We start from the raw sequence: 12,511 nt of genomic DNA on the forward strand, positions 1-12,511 counted from the left end.
TCTGTGTTGTGGGTATGTTGACACCATCTTTTCCTAAGCATGTCCCTGCCAGGTCTGGGTCTGTGAGCTCCTTGGGAGTACAGGGTCCCCTAAGTACGGATCACAGAGTCTGCACATAATAGCTACCCATAAGCTCACGCTGAAGGGGTGAATTTAGCTTATCCTGTGCGCTGAAACGTCATTATAATTATGTGCCTGTCTGAAAGGCAGATTGCTAATGTTTCCCCCCAGTAATTCCTGTTTCCTGCAGAGACAATAGTGTCTCTTCATCCCAAACAGGTGAGACTGGGTCCTCTGGAATTCCCTACAGGAGTCCAGCCCCAGGCAGTGTTTCTCACCTGGCCAGCCTCAACAAGCCAGGAAGCTTTCCTAGGAATATAATGAAGCATCTGTTAATAACTCTTCAAGGAAAGCCATGGCCAGACTTCCCGAGCTCTGGGTTCTGTGTCTCTTTGGGCCCAAAACAGCACAGGCAGCCGGCAAGGAGGCTCTGCTTCCCTCCAGCCATCTGCCTGGCCACCGCCCTGTCCCTAGTGAGGGGAATTACCACCTTGCAGAGCTTCCACTGCAAAACACAAACACCTGGTTGCCTGGGCCGCACCTTGTCAGGGTGAGGAGATCCAGATGGTCCCTGGAGAGACAGCTGGGTTACCATGGAAACAGAATTGCTGCTGCTCCAGCCAGGAGAGCTGGATTCTAGATCTGTGGGACCCTGAGCTCAGAGGAGAGAGTGATTTGCATACAGTCACATAGCAAGTAGGTCTCAGAGCCTGCACTGTAAAGCAGGACTTCAAAATAATCAGAACTGTTACATGCAGAGCCCTCATGAGATGACAGTTTATGCTACATACTTGGTACCTATCGTTTCATGAGAGGCTAGGAGATGAGGCCGGGGATACATATAGCTTGGAAATCGCAGAGCTAAACCAGACCCATGTCAGCCTGATCTTGAAGCCTAAGCTCAGGTCCCTGCCCTGGGCTACTCCTCATTCTGGTTTCCAGCACTGGGCTCTACATAGCCTGAGACTAGCCCCATACCAGAAGCTAGCTGGCCCTGACTTGGGGACAACTGAAAGGGTGGAGGCAAGGAGGGGCTAGAGGCCTGCAGGCAGAGACCCATTTCCAGGGCCTGAACCCCCACCTCCGAGCCCTTGCTCTGCCATGCACGCTGACCTGGGCAGCTCACGGGGGCAAGGGGGCAGGGGTCTGTTGGCCTGAGCCTTCCTCCCTGCCCCTGTGTGCCAGATGGGCCCTGGGAACAGGCGAGAGGCACATTCACAATGAGTCTGATCCCAGGGAAGGAGGAAGAGAAGAAGGTACAACCACGGAGGAGGAGAAGGAGCACCATACTTGGGGTTGGGGCAGGCCCAGGTCAACACTCCTCCTCCCCCAATCTCTTGATTCTTCCTTCTTCTCTTCAGACTCAAGGGCCCACACATCCATCCACTCAGAGCTATGTCTTCACTAATCCCTTGCCTGTTATACAAAGGGTTGAGCTACTTTGGACGAGTGAATAAATCTCTTTGAGCATCAGTTTCCTAATCTATAGAATGGGTTGGATTCTCACGAGGATCACAAAATACCCAGCAGCAATGCATGGCATGAAGCAGTAGCTCAATAAATGGTACTTTAAATGTTACTTTCTCTTCCTCCTACCAATCTTTAAATAATTTTGGGCTGGGCTGCTGGGAAGACTTGGCGAGATAGAAGACCTCAAAGTTTCCCTTACTCAGGGCACAGACAGGATGGGAATGGTGAGACAGAGGCCTTCAAACATCCCTTGCCCAGGGCACAGACAGGGTGCTGTGGGCCCTGTCCAGTGTCCCTCTGCCAGCTCTCTACTTTCCCCTTCTGCAGGGCTGCCTGCCTCCTGCACAGTGGCTCAGATTCTTTTCTGGGGAAAGGGGGGATGCATTCTTTTTTTTTTGAGACAGAGTTTTCGCTCTGTCGCCCAGGCTCTATCTCGGCTCACTGCAAGTTCGGCCTCCTGGGTTCATGCCATTCTCCTGCCTCACGCTCCTGAGTAGTAGCTGGGACTACAGGCGCCTGCCACCGCACCCGGCTAATTTTTTTTTTGTATTTTTAGTAGAGGCAGGGTTTCACCATGTTAGCCAGGATGGTCTTGATCTCCTGACCTCGTGATCCACCCGCCTTGGCCTCCCAAAGTGCTGGGATTACAGGCGGGAGCCACCGCGCCCGGCGGGATGCATTCTTAACCTCATTTAAGCCTCTGCTGTCTTGGAGACCCCATTTACCCCACCTTAGTTAACAGGGTCCCACTCATCTCCACACCCTTGGAGGTGGCGTGGCTGGCATTTACCTTGGCCCTACCTACAATAAGGGTTCCATATTTTCACAACACTAGGTTTTGTGCTACCTCCAGGTATGAGAGGCATTCCAGAGAGCATGAATGCCAACACGCTGGAATAAAATTTCTCACACATATACAGCATGTCCTATACACCTGACCCTGTTCTAAGCACATATAGACCTTAACTCACTTAAAGCCTATGAGGTAGGCATTATTATAATCCCCTTTGATCAAATGAGAGAACCATGGCACAAATAAGTTAACTGACTCTTCTAAGGTTTCAGAACTGGCGAGCAGAGGGCTGGGTGGGATTCAAACCCAGACAGGCTGCTCCAGAATCCATGCTTTTTAATGACTACTCTTCTCTATGCAACAGCTGAATGGCTTCTGGAAAAAATATTTGAAATGGGGGTTGACCCAGGCTCTCTGCTATTCATCATTCAAGGGACCGTGAGTGTTTGAATGAGCCCAAAGATGGGAGGGTGTTTAACCTACCAGCAAGGACAAATCATGTCAAACACTTAAGGCCTCCACTGGCAAGCAGTTCAGGTGATCTTTGGCAGCTCTCAAATCATTAGTGTGTCTTTCCCAGGACTTCATTTTAACCTGTTCATAGACAGCAGGGGCAGCTGGTGGCTTTGGGGTTGAATACTCTTGTTTGAATCACAATTCTGGCTCTTTTTGGCCAGAAAGCCCTGGTCAAATTATTTAATGTATCTAAACCTCTGTTTCCTCATCTGTAAAATGAGGTAGATATGAGTATCTGGAATCACCATGTGGGATAAGTGAGTTCATGGATACTCAAGGCAGTGCATGTTACAGAGAAAATGCAGACCTTAACGTCGGCTGTATCATGACTGAAAGGGGCTAGGAATCAGATCTTTTCCTAATCCAGATGCCCTTCCCCAACCTGTCCTGGCTCTGTATGTCTAAAGAGGCAAAACTGGTGATAACCGTATCATCATTAATGCCCATCTGTCTGTCTAACCCAGAAGGTACATACTTTGGTATTTACAAGGTATTTACAAGACTGTGGCTTGCAACACTTGGTTAAAACGTTCCACAACCAGCCTGCCCGCCTTCTGCCGGGGCCCTGCTCCATTTCACTCTCACACCCTCGAATCCCCTGAAATCCCTTCTCTGGGGGCGAGGATGCTAAGCTCCATCTTAAAACCAAAGCTCTGGCTTCCTTAATCCTCTTACCTGGCTCTTTCCTCCGCAGAATTAATTGCTGCCAATGGCTTTATTAACTCCTTGGGCAGCCATGGCATCCTCAGGGCAACCTGGGGCGGTGCTGGTGGGGGTTGTTTTGGCAGGACCTCTGTCCTGGGTGCACCTATAGGTAGGGTGGCTAGAGGCAGATGCAGGAAGGCTTGGAAAGACAGGCACGATGATACCTGTGACCCCGCATCTCCAGAGAAGCTATTCCAGCTCCTCGGGAGCACCACCGAGTCCCTGGTGACCTGCAGAGATGCATGGATGGCCTGGCCAGAGCTCTGGTCCCACTTCTGCCCTTGCCAAGACCACCTCCCCACCCCTCAGAGCCTCCATTTTTTCCTTAAAATGGGAACAAGCTCATGTGGAGGAGTCATAGGGTTGGACATGGAAGGGAGGGTTAAGGGCTGTGTGGTTACTGCCATCACCCACCCACAGAATGGGAACATTCACTTATTTCAAACCAGGAGAGAAGGCACTGTGTGTATTGCATGTGTATGTGTTTGTAAGCCCTGTGCTTAGCATGGGGTGGGCCTGGCACAAGAAGCTTATCGTCCCTCGCCCTTAAAATTCCAGTTTAGTATTTTTTATTTTAAGAGGCACTCTCACACCCACAGCCTCATCATTCTTCCTGCAGCCGTGAAGGCAGAGAAATGCTGTAGATGGACCAGACTAAGGATGAGATGGCTGCTGGGTGGGGCGCAGCCTACCCCAGGCCCTGGAGCCTCCTTCAGAGCCGCACTTCTTAACTAGGGCACCCTCAAGTGTGGTGTAGGTGATATGGCCTCACAGGTTGCTTAGGTAGTCACAGTTCCCAGTGGGAGAACCACTGCAACCTCAGCTGTCTTTCCATCTTTGGGATGCTGTTGTTTCTCAGAAGACAGGCTCAGTAGCTTGGTGCTCACTGGTCTTTAAGCCTTTCTAAATCCCTTCACCCTTCACCTCCCCCTTTTTGTAAATTAAATTTTTTTTTGGTAGAGATGTCTCACTATGATGCCCAGGCTGGCCTCAAACTCCTGGCCTCAAGTGATCCTTCCACCTCAGCCTCCCAAAGTGCTAGGATTACAGGAGCGAGCCACTGCACCCAGCCATCACCTCCCTTTTTAACTAGCAGAGAAATGGCTCACCCTCCATCATTGAGCAGTCACCTGTAGCTAAACTAGGAGACAAGGTATGGTACCTATTGTCTTTATTTTGGCAGTTTCGGAATGTGGTAAGGGAGACTGATCTGCCATTTAAGGAAGCAATATAAAATTTCCTTTAAGAAATATTAAGAACTCAATCTTAATACAAGCGGTACTGAACTATGGCAGAGATGATGAGGGTGTGATGCCAGTGACTGAGTCTGTAAAGCATCTTGTTGCAGGCACTGTGGGTGCCTCTTCTATGTAGCCTCTGCTTACTGCATGCACTGGAACTCTGCCTGGGCATTTTCTGCTAACTTGAGTGCCAAGGGTTCATCCACCTGCTCCCCGACCTCGCCCAATAATGGTGGAGAGATGGAGAAATGCCTCTTCCTCCTTGCCTCTCAGGTAGGTAAGGGGCACATTCTAGCTGCCAGCACTCCCAGCAGGACTGAGCCCCAGGTGTCCACAGCAGGTTACGTGCTTCCTAGCCACTCTTTTCACTGACTTCCCTCCCTTCCCCATCTCATTTCCTCCACTTCTCGATCAGTGCTTTCTGGGATCCTAAAGGAACAACTTGCACTGGAATCCTCACCGCAGGCTCTGCCTCTGGGAACCCACACTCAGACACACATCATCTGGCTACAATGCCTGCAGCAGCCTGGTCTTCCCCTACTATAGACCTCGTTAATCCCTACTCCCACTCACTGTGCAGATCCCCTGTCCCAATCAGGTGGCCGTGGGGCGGCATAGGAGGTAGGCGGCTGAGGGGCCTGGTAACAGAAGCAGGCCCTTCTTAGGGTCCCATTCTCCAGGCTCCCCTCTCATTTTGGACAGGCATGGAAAGCAGGTACCCACTGGCTCGGTCCAGGGTATCCTTGTGCACACCCCCACTCTGTGGGCAGGGGGGCCAGCGATGAGCTAATCCCCCAGATGAGAGGCTGTCCCTGGAGCTCTCGGGAAACCAGAGAGGGCTACGCTAGGAAAACTGCTGAGCCGGCCAGGAGCTGCCGGTTCTCCTTCTCACCCCGCCCCTGCCAACTCCAACCGTAACTCTGAAGAAACCCACGACCGCTGCTGCTTCTGCTTAAAAACAGAAAGAAGAAAATGTGGGAAACAAAGAAAAGGGTCACCCCCCAGCCCCATCCAGATAGATCCATTACTTGTAAGTTGATATTCTGGTATATTCTCTTCTGGTGTCTGTGCCTAAATACATGTTCATTTTGTTTTTGTACCTGGCTGGGATCATACTAAGTCTAGCACTTTTTATCCTTCTAGAAAGTTAACATGACACGTAAGCATTCCCACATAGTCATCATGCTTTAGAGACCTCGTTTTAATGGCCATAGAAATAGCCTGGAAGTTGTTTCCACATCTGCCCTTTCTCATTCTGCGCATGGCAGGGCCCCTCCCCACTGCTCATTCCTGGAACCCCAGGGACCATCACAGCTGCCCCTCCCCCCAATTCCTTGGCCTGGGAACACTGTGTCCATAAACCATCCCTTTTCTCCAAGAGCAGAGTGAGGCCACCGGATCTCAGGCCTCATCCCTCAGGGAGGTGGGGGAGGGGACGGGAGCCAGGGCCCCTGGCCCAGGCCAGGCCACCCACCAGTTCACCCAGGGTTATTCAGAGTGAGGTGGTTCCCTGGGCTCCAGATCTGACCATCTTGGAAATCAGTCCTGCTTCTAGCACCAGAAGCCATGTGACCTGGGTCTCTGTCTTCTCTCAGAGCCTCAGTTTCCTCCTCTATTAATGGGCATGCTGATAAGAGCGCCAGTTGCCTTTCCCATGGCACTGAAACAGAGGGAGGTGAGCGCGTGAACAGGTTTCGTCCACCAAACAGATCTGACCATGAGTCAGTTCCGAGAGGCCGGGTGATGAAATCCAGAGCCCTTTCTAGGGGCACCTGACCCGGGGCGGTGGAGACAGCCCTGCAGGAGGAAGGAAGCCAAATCCCTCCCAACATCCCAGTTTTGCTGAGCTCGGATGTGGAGGTGGGGGCCGGTGTCCAGGAGGAAGTTTGTCTCGGCCTTGAAAAGGTGCCCCAGCCTGCCAGGTGGCTGGCATTTCAAGGGCAAGGGCCTCCCTGCCTGCTGTCTCTGGGGCACCGGCAGCTGGTAACAAATCCCCTGCAATTTGCACCCACCAATCCCGCCTGCTCGCTGGGCAGCCGAGAGCTGTTTTTCACGGAGAGCTGCGCACTGCTTTGTCTTAGAGAGACAGCTCTGGCAGGGTGTCCCTGAATAAGGCCATTCGTCCTCCCAGTGAAGGGAAGGCGGATGCATGTTCTGGGGTGGGCAGAGGCAGAGAGGGGTGGAGAGCAGCCACAAGGGAGGCGTGAGGTGGAGATTGGAGTCAAGCCACCAACAGAGACCAGGAATGTCCCCACCACCGTGGGGTCTGAGAGTCCACCATTCAGCCAGGTGACATCAAGAGGGCTGGCTTTCAAAGACAGAAGTTGAAACAGTGGTTTATGGCCTGGCTTAAGGTGTCCTGAGCAGAAGAGGTAGAAATGACTTGGCTGGTCTCCGACACCTGTGCCTCTCCCAACAATCTGAAGGCTGGGGCACTCTCCAGGGCTCTTGGGGTCAGGCTCTTTCTCTGAGCCCTGGGGCTGCTGCACCAGTTGTTATAGAAGCTCCCTGGGATTGAGAGCTCCAGTGTTAAGTACCCAGCCTCTCCCAAGCACTCTCTCCATGGACCACAGGTCATAGACAGGGAGGGCGAGACATGGACCCCTTTGCATTCCTGATTCTTTACCTCCCAGGCTGGCCAGGGGCCCAGGGCATGTCTCAGCCCCCCTCCTGTGATCTGCTGACATTTCCCATGGCTGTCAGCTCCTCTGGGGACTGTCAACACACCAGGGAAACCAGGCTGAGGAGATGTTTGTGGACAAAAAGTAAGCAATCCACTCTGCATGGGACCCAGGACTCGGGCTGCTGCGTTGCGATGTGAGGGTGTCCTTGGAACAGAGGTCAGAAACACTCATGTCCACAGGGCTGGTTTCCAACGGTGGGGAAGGCCATGGGTGTGAGACAATAGAGAGGGATGGGGAGGGCACAGCGCCTGTCCCAGAGGTTAGCTACCACCACCCAGTCAGTCCCAGTCAGCTGTGAGGATGCGGGTCCAAGATTCCCACTCAAAGGAAGCCAGGCATTTGACTCTACTGTACACATTTCCTAAACAGTGAATGCTGGCAACTTGTATGCATTAAAAAAAAAATTGAGGGGTCCAACCTCAGGTGTCTGTGGGCAGCCAGTCTGTGTACTCTGATTGACAGCCACCAGTCACTTATCCTTAAGGAAAACCGGCCTCTTCCTCAGTGGTGGCAGTTCTTCCAGTTCTGACCACTCTCCTGAGTTCTGATGACCTGTCTCAGGACATCCTGCGGAAGCCCCAAGGTCTCCCGTACCTGCTGCTCTCTCTGCGTTTTGACTCTGCCAACAGCATGAGGGTGGGAGCCCACAACTGTGAGGCCTGCCTCAGGCAGACAGGAAGGGCGGGAGAAGGCAGCCGGCATGCGGGCTCTCCTCTGGACTCTGGCCCTGCCTCGCTAGGACTTGGGCTGCGTCCTCCCCTTCTCTGGGCCCTGGGCTCCGGCATTCCCTATTCGATTATTTCAACAGCGACTGGCTGCTCACGGGTCAGCTGAGGCCATACGGCTTTCTTCAAGCATGGACAGGAGCTGAGACAGGCAGAAGGCTCATGGGGACCTCGACATGGTGACAGCCTGGTGCTGGTGCCCACGATGCCAGCAGGCATGGGACTGCTCGGTGCTGAGGAGGCTGACATTTCAGCGCTGCCCGCCAAGTCCCCTCGGGCTGGCATGGAGGGTGGGGGTGGGGCAATGCTAAGGCCAGGCCTGGGGAGAATCAAGGGAGTATCAGGATGCCGGGCCGGACAGGTGACCTTCTGTACTGAGGAGGTAGGGGGCCTGGTGAGAAGGAGGATCCCGCCCGCGCACGCACATGCTCCTGTGAGCGCGCTCTGAGGCTAAAGGCTGCGCCAGAACAAAGAGCTGGGGGCTGGGCGTCCAGGGCCGCGTGGAGCCGCCTGCCTGGCGGCTGCTGCAATGACTGCCTACACTCGCCTCCTTAGCACTCTCCCAGGACACACACACACACACGCACACACACAAGCATGCATGCATGCACATGCACACACGTGCTCCTGCACCACGGCCGGCTCACCGCCAGCTCTCCTGACAAAGCCCCGCTCCAAGCTCGCTCACTGCATGATCTCATCCTGGCCCTCCTTGGCTGGCCTGGCCTCCTGACAAGGGAGACAGACAGGGGGACGCAGCGCCAGGGCGACTCACGCAGGCATGCACCTACGCACAGATAACATGCATGCAGACACAGATAAGCATGTACATATACACAGCCATGCACAAACACCATGCAGATACATACATGTACACAACCACGCACACACAGACACGCACACAGGTACACATACATCATAGACATACACACACCATGGACACAGCCATGTACATGTACATGGCCATACATAGCATGCACAGATACACACGCGTACACAGCTATGCAGACACACACAGAGGCATGCACAGGTACACAGGCACACACCCACATACAAAGCCATATACTCTCCCCAACACAAACATACACAGCCACACACACACCATACACACAGACCTACAGAGGGAAAAAGTCTGAGACCCAGAGAAACCCAGGAAGGCAGAGAAAGCCATGGGAAGCCAGAGATGGACAGGGGCCGCTGCATGGAGACAGACCTACAGACACCGAGACCAAAGAGAGAACAGAGTGGGGAGCCCTGGGAGGGCAGAACTGCACAGGCATGTCAGACAGGTGTGCAAAGGCAGGAGGGCGGACAGGTGGTCCAGACTGGCTGAAGGGGCTTGAGGGCTGGAGCGAGTTCTGGGACTGCAGAGGCCTCCCTGGGAGTGGGCTGGGCAGGTGGGAACGGCCAACCCCACACAGGCACACTGGGGCTGTGCCCAAGGGCAGGGTCACTGCAGGTCACGCACACGCACAGAGACAAGGGGAGACAGGCCAGTGGGAAACAGGCTTGCTGCCACAGAAAGGGTCTTAGAGAGGCTGGGAGTCACATTGGCTAAGAGACAGACATACGGAAGCGGAGGAGGAAGGCTGGAGGGTCATATTTACTTGGCCCCCAGTGTGTGTCAGGTATTAGCTGGGCCCCTTCCTCACTCCCATTATTAGGGGGTCCCACTGCATCCTCACAGGCAGCCCATGACATGGGCTGTCTTCACAGCTGTCTTCACAGACGAGGCCACAGCTCGGACAGGTGGCCAAAAGGAGGCCTGGCGCCGGTGCCATATCTGGGACTTGGGGTCCCAGCTTGACTCGCCACGGCCTCCACCCCTCTTATGGCCCAGCCTGCCCCTGGCAGGCCCTTCACCCCTCAAATAAAACCAGCAGGTGGAGGCTCCCCCCTCAGACTGGCCCCCTTTCCTTTCCAGAAGATGGGGCAAGCAGGGGGTGACTGGGATCCCAAGAGCCCGTATGTCTAGAGGGGTGGCCTTGAAAGGTAGTTAGTCATGGCTGTGGGCACTGACAAGGGTTTGACTCCTAATAAGGAAATTCAAGGATGGCCAAGCCACAGGCACTCCTGTGCCTCAGTGTTCTCAGCTGCAGAACGGGTACACTGAGAATTCATCTCCTGGGAGCCTGTGTAGTGTCAGAGGGTCACGTGAGTTCACAGACACAATGCATGGGAAAGGGCTTTCTAAATTATAAAGGCTGTGTTCAAGCGGGGGTGCAGATGGAGGAAAGAACAAATCCCTGTTTCAAGTGAAGAAGTGATGCTGGGAATGCCACTCAGAGGCCTTGCTAGAGACCCCTGAGCAGCATGAAGGGCTCTCTCCAACAGAAATGGACGGCTGCCCAGGCCTGCTGTGATGGGGCAGGCAGAGCCCTGGGCCTGCAGCCAGGGGGCTAGGAGTTCAGGTTCCAGCCCATCACTTATGAGTTGGGTGACCTCAGGGAAGTCATAGGACCTCTCTAAGCTTCCATTTCTTCATCCATAAATGTAGATAGTATTCCGTGTCTCACAAAGCTGGGCACCGCCACAAAACATATGAGAACGCCCAGCATGTGTCAGCAGGGCAGGGGTTTCAGTGACCCTTTGTGGAGGGGCTGCACGGAGACCTGAGTCTCTCCTGCTCCTCTGGAGAGGCGCTGGGCTCCTGGGACAGCCCATTCTCCAGGTCTCCTTCTCCCTCTGTGGCATAGTTTTGCCTCTTAAATATCCCTCTGTCTCCATTCCACTCTTGTCTTCCTGATCCAGCCACCATCATCCTCACCCCGACCTCCCCAGTGATCTGTCAACCGGCCACCTACATCCAGGTGGGCTTCCAGGCCCCGTGCCATCTGTTCTTTTATAGCCAGAGCTGTCGTCACAAAATGAGCATTTAGCCATGTTCCCATTACTCTCAGGACAAAGACCGTGACCTCCAAGACAGGCCCTGAATGTTTCCGCTGCTGCTGATCTCTCCAGCCTCGCCTTTGCCATGTACCCCCTGCCTCTGGGCTCCAGAATCACTGCATTTCTCTTAGTTCTGACAAAAAGCTACGCATGCTCCCCTTCCACCTCAACACCTTTGCACAGGCTGTCCCCTTAACTGCAAAGATGCTCTTTCTTGTTTTCTTCACTTATCAACCTTTGGGTCTCGGGGGAGACTGCTACAACCCCAGAGTGGTCTGCCCTCAACAACATCCCCTTGCCATCCTTCACTTTTCCTTCAAGGCACTTATCACAGCTTGAGCTTACACACACACACACACACACACACACACACACACACACACACACACCCCTCTAATTATTTGATCAATGTTTTCCTCTCCCTCTAGACTAGGGATCAGGAAGTATAGTTAATCACTTGGTTTTTTTGTTCTGGTTTCTTGGCTGTTGTTGTTTTGAGATAGGGTCTTGCTCTATCACCCAGGCTGGAATGCAGGGGCTCGATCTTGACTCACTGCAACCTCCACCTCCCAGGCTCAAGTGATCCTCCCATCCCAGCCTCCCAAGCAGCCTGGGACCACAGGCGTGCACCACCACACCCAGCTAATTTTTGTATTTTTTTGTAGAGATGGGGTTTCACCATGTTACCCAGGCTGGTCTCAAACTCCTGAACTCAAGTGATCCACCTACCCGAGCCTCCCAAAGTGCTGGGATTACAGGTGTGAGCCACTGCACACAGCACTTGTTTTCATAAATAAAGTTTTCATGGAACCAGCCAACTCCATTCCTCTACGTACTATCTATGGCAGCTTTCACAGAGCCCCCACAGCCTAAGATATATACTGTCTGGCCCTTGATGGAAAAAGCTTGCTGGCCCCTGCTCTGCACTGTGAGTTTCTCGAGGCAGGACCTTTTCTGTTTAGTTGCCCTTGTAAATTCAGCCCTTGCCAGGTGCCTGCACAGTATGGGCACTCAAGAGGTACGTGTCTTTGATAAGTCATTTCTACCTTGTCAACACTGTATTGACTTAAGTCATTATGAAAACAGCACACTCCATCAGGAATAGATGTCCCTTGTGAGATTCCAAGACCATTTTCTGGCAAGCAATTCAATACGATAGCAATATCCCAATGCAGGCGGGCCAAGGGTTTCAGAGTAGCTATTGGCTAATGAGGCCACCACACACTTTCGTGTGCAGCGCCATCCACATGAGATTATAAGTTGAGCATGTTTATGGAAACACATTGTGAGATGTCCTTACAACGTTTTCATGAAGGCTGTGTCTATATACACTCCAAAGAACTGACTGATGAATTCAGTGAAAACGTCCGTTTTATTGTTATACAAAGGAAATAACTGTTTCTTTTTTGCTTTTTCAACTGCTTGTCC

At 53.0% G+C, this 12,511-nt stretch overlaps 2 protein-coding genes across 8 annotated transcripts in view; both read right to left on the reverse strand.

The window, feature by feature from the left end:
• Positions 1-12,511, reverse strand: part of PPIF (peptidylprolyl isomerase F) — an 860,147-nt gene that overhangs the window by 122,431 nt on the left and 725,205 nt on the right. The window lies entirely within an intron of this gene.
• ZMIZ1 (zinc finger MIZ-type containing 1) overlaps positions 1-12,511 on the reverse strand; it is a 241,636-nt gene that overhangs the window by 81,896 nt on the left and 147,229 nt on the right. The gene's annotated exons all lie outside the window — the stretch shown is intronic.

Source organism: Macaca thibetana, chromosome 9 (genome assembly GCF_024542745.1).
Source record: "Macaca thibetana thibetana isolate TM-01 chromosome 9, ASM2454274v1, whole genome shotgun sequence".
NCBI lineage: Eukaryota > Metazoa > Chordata > Mammalia > Primates > Cercopithecidae > Macaca > Macaca thibetana.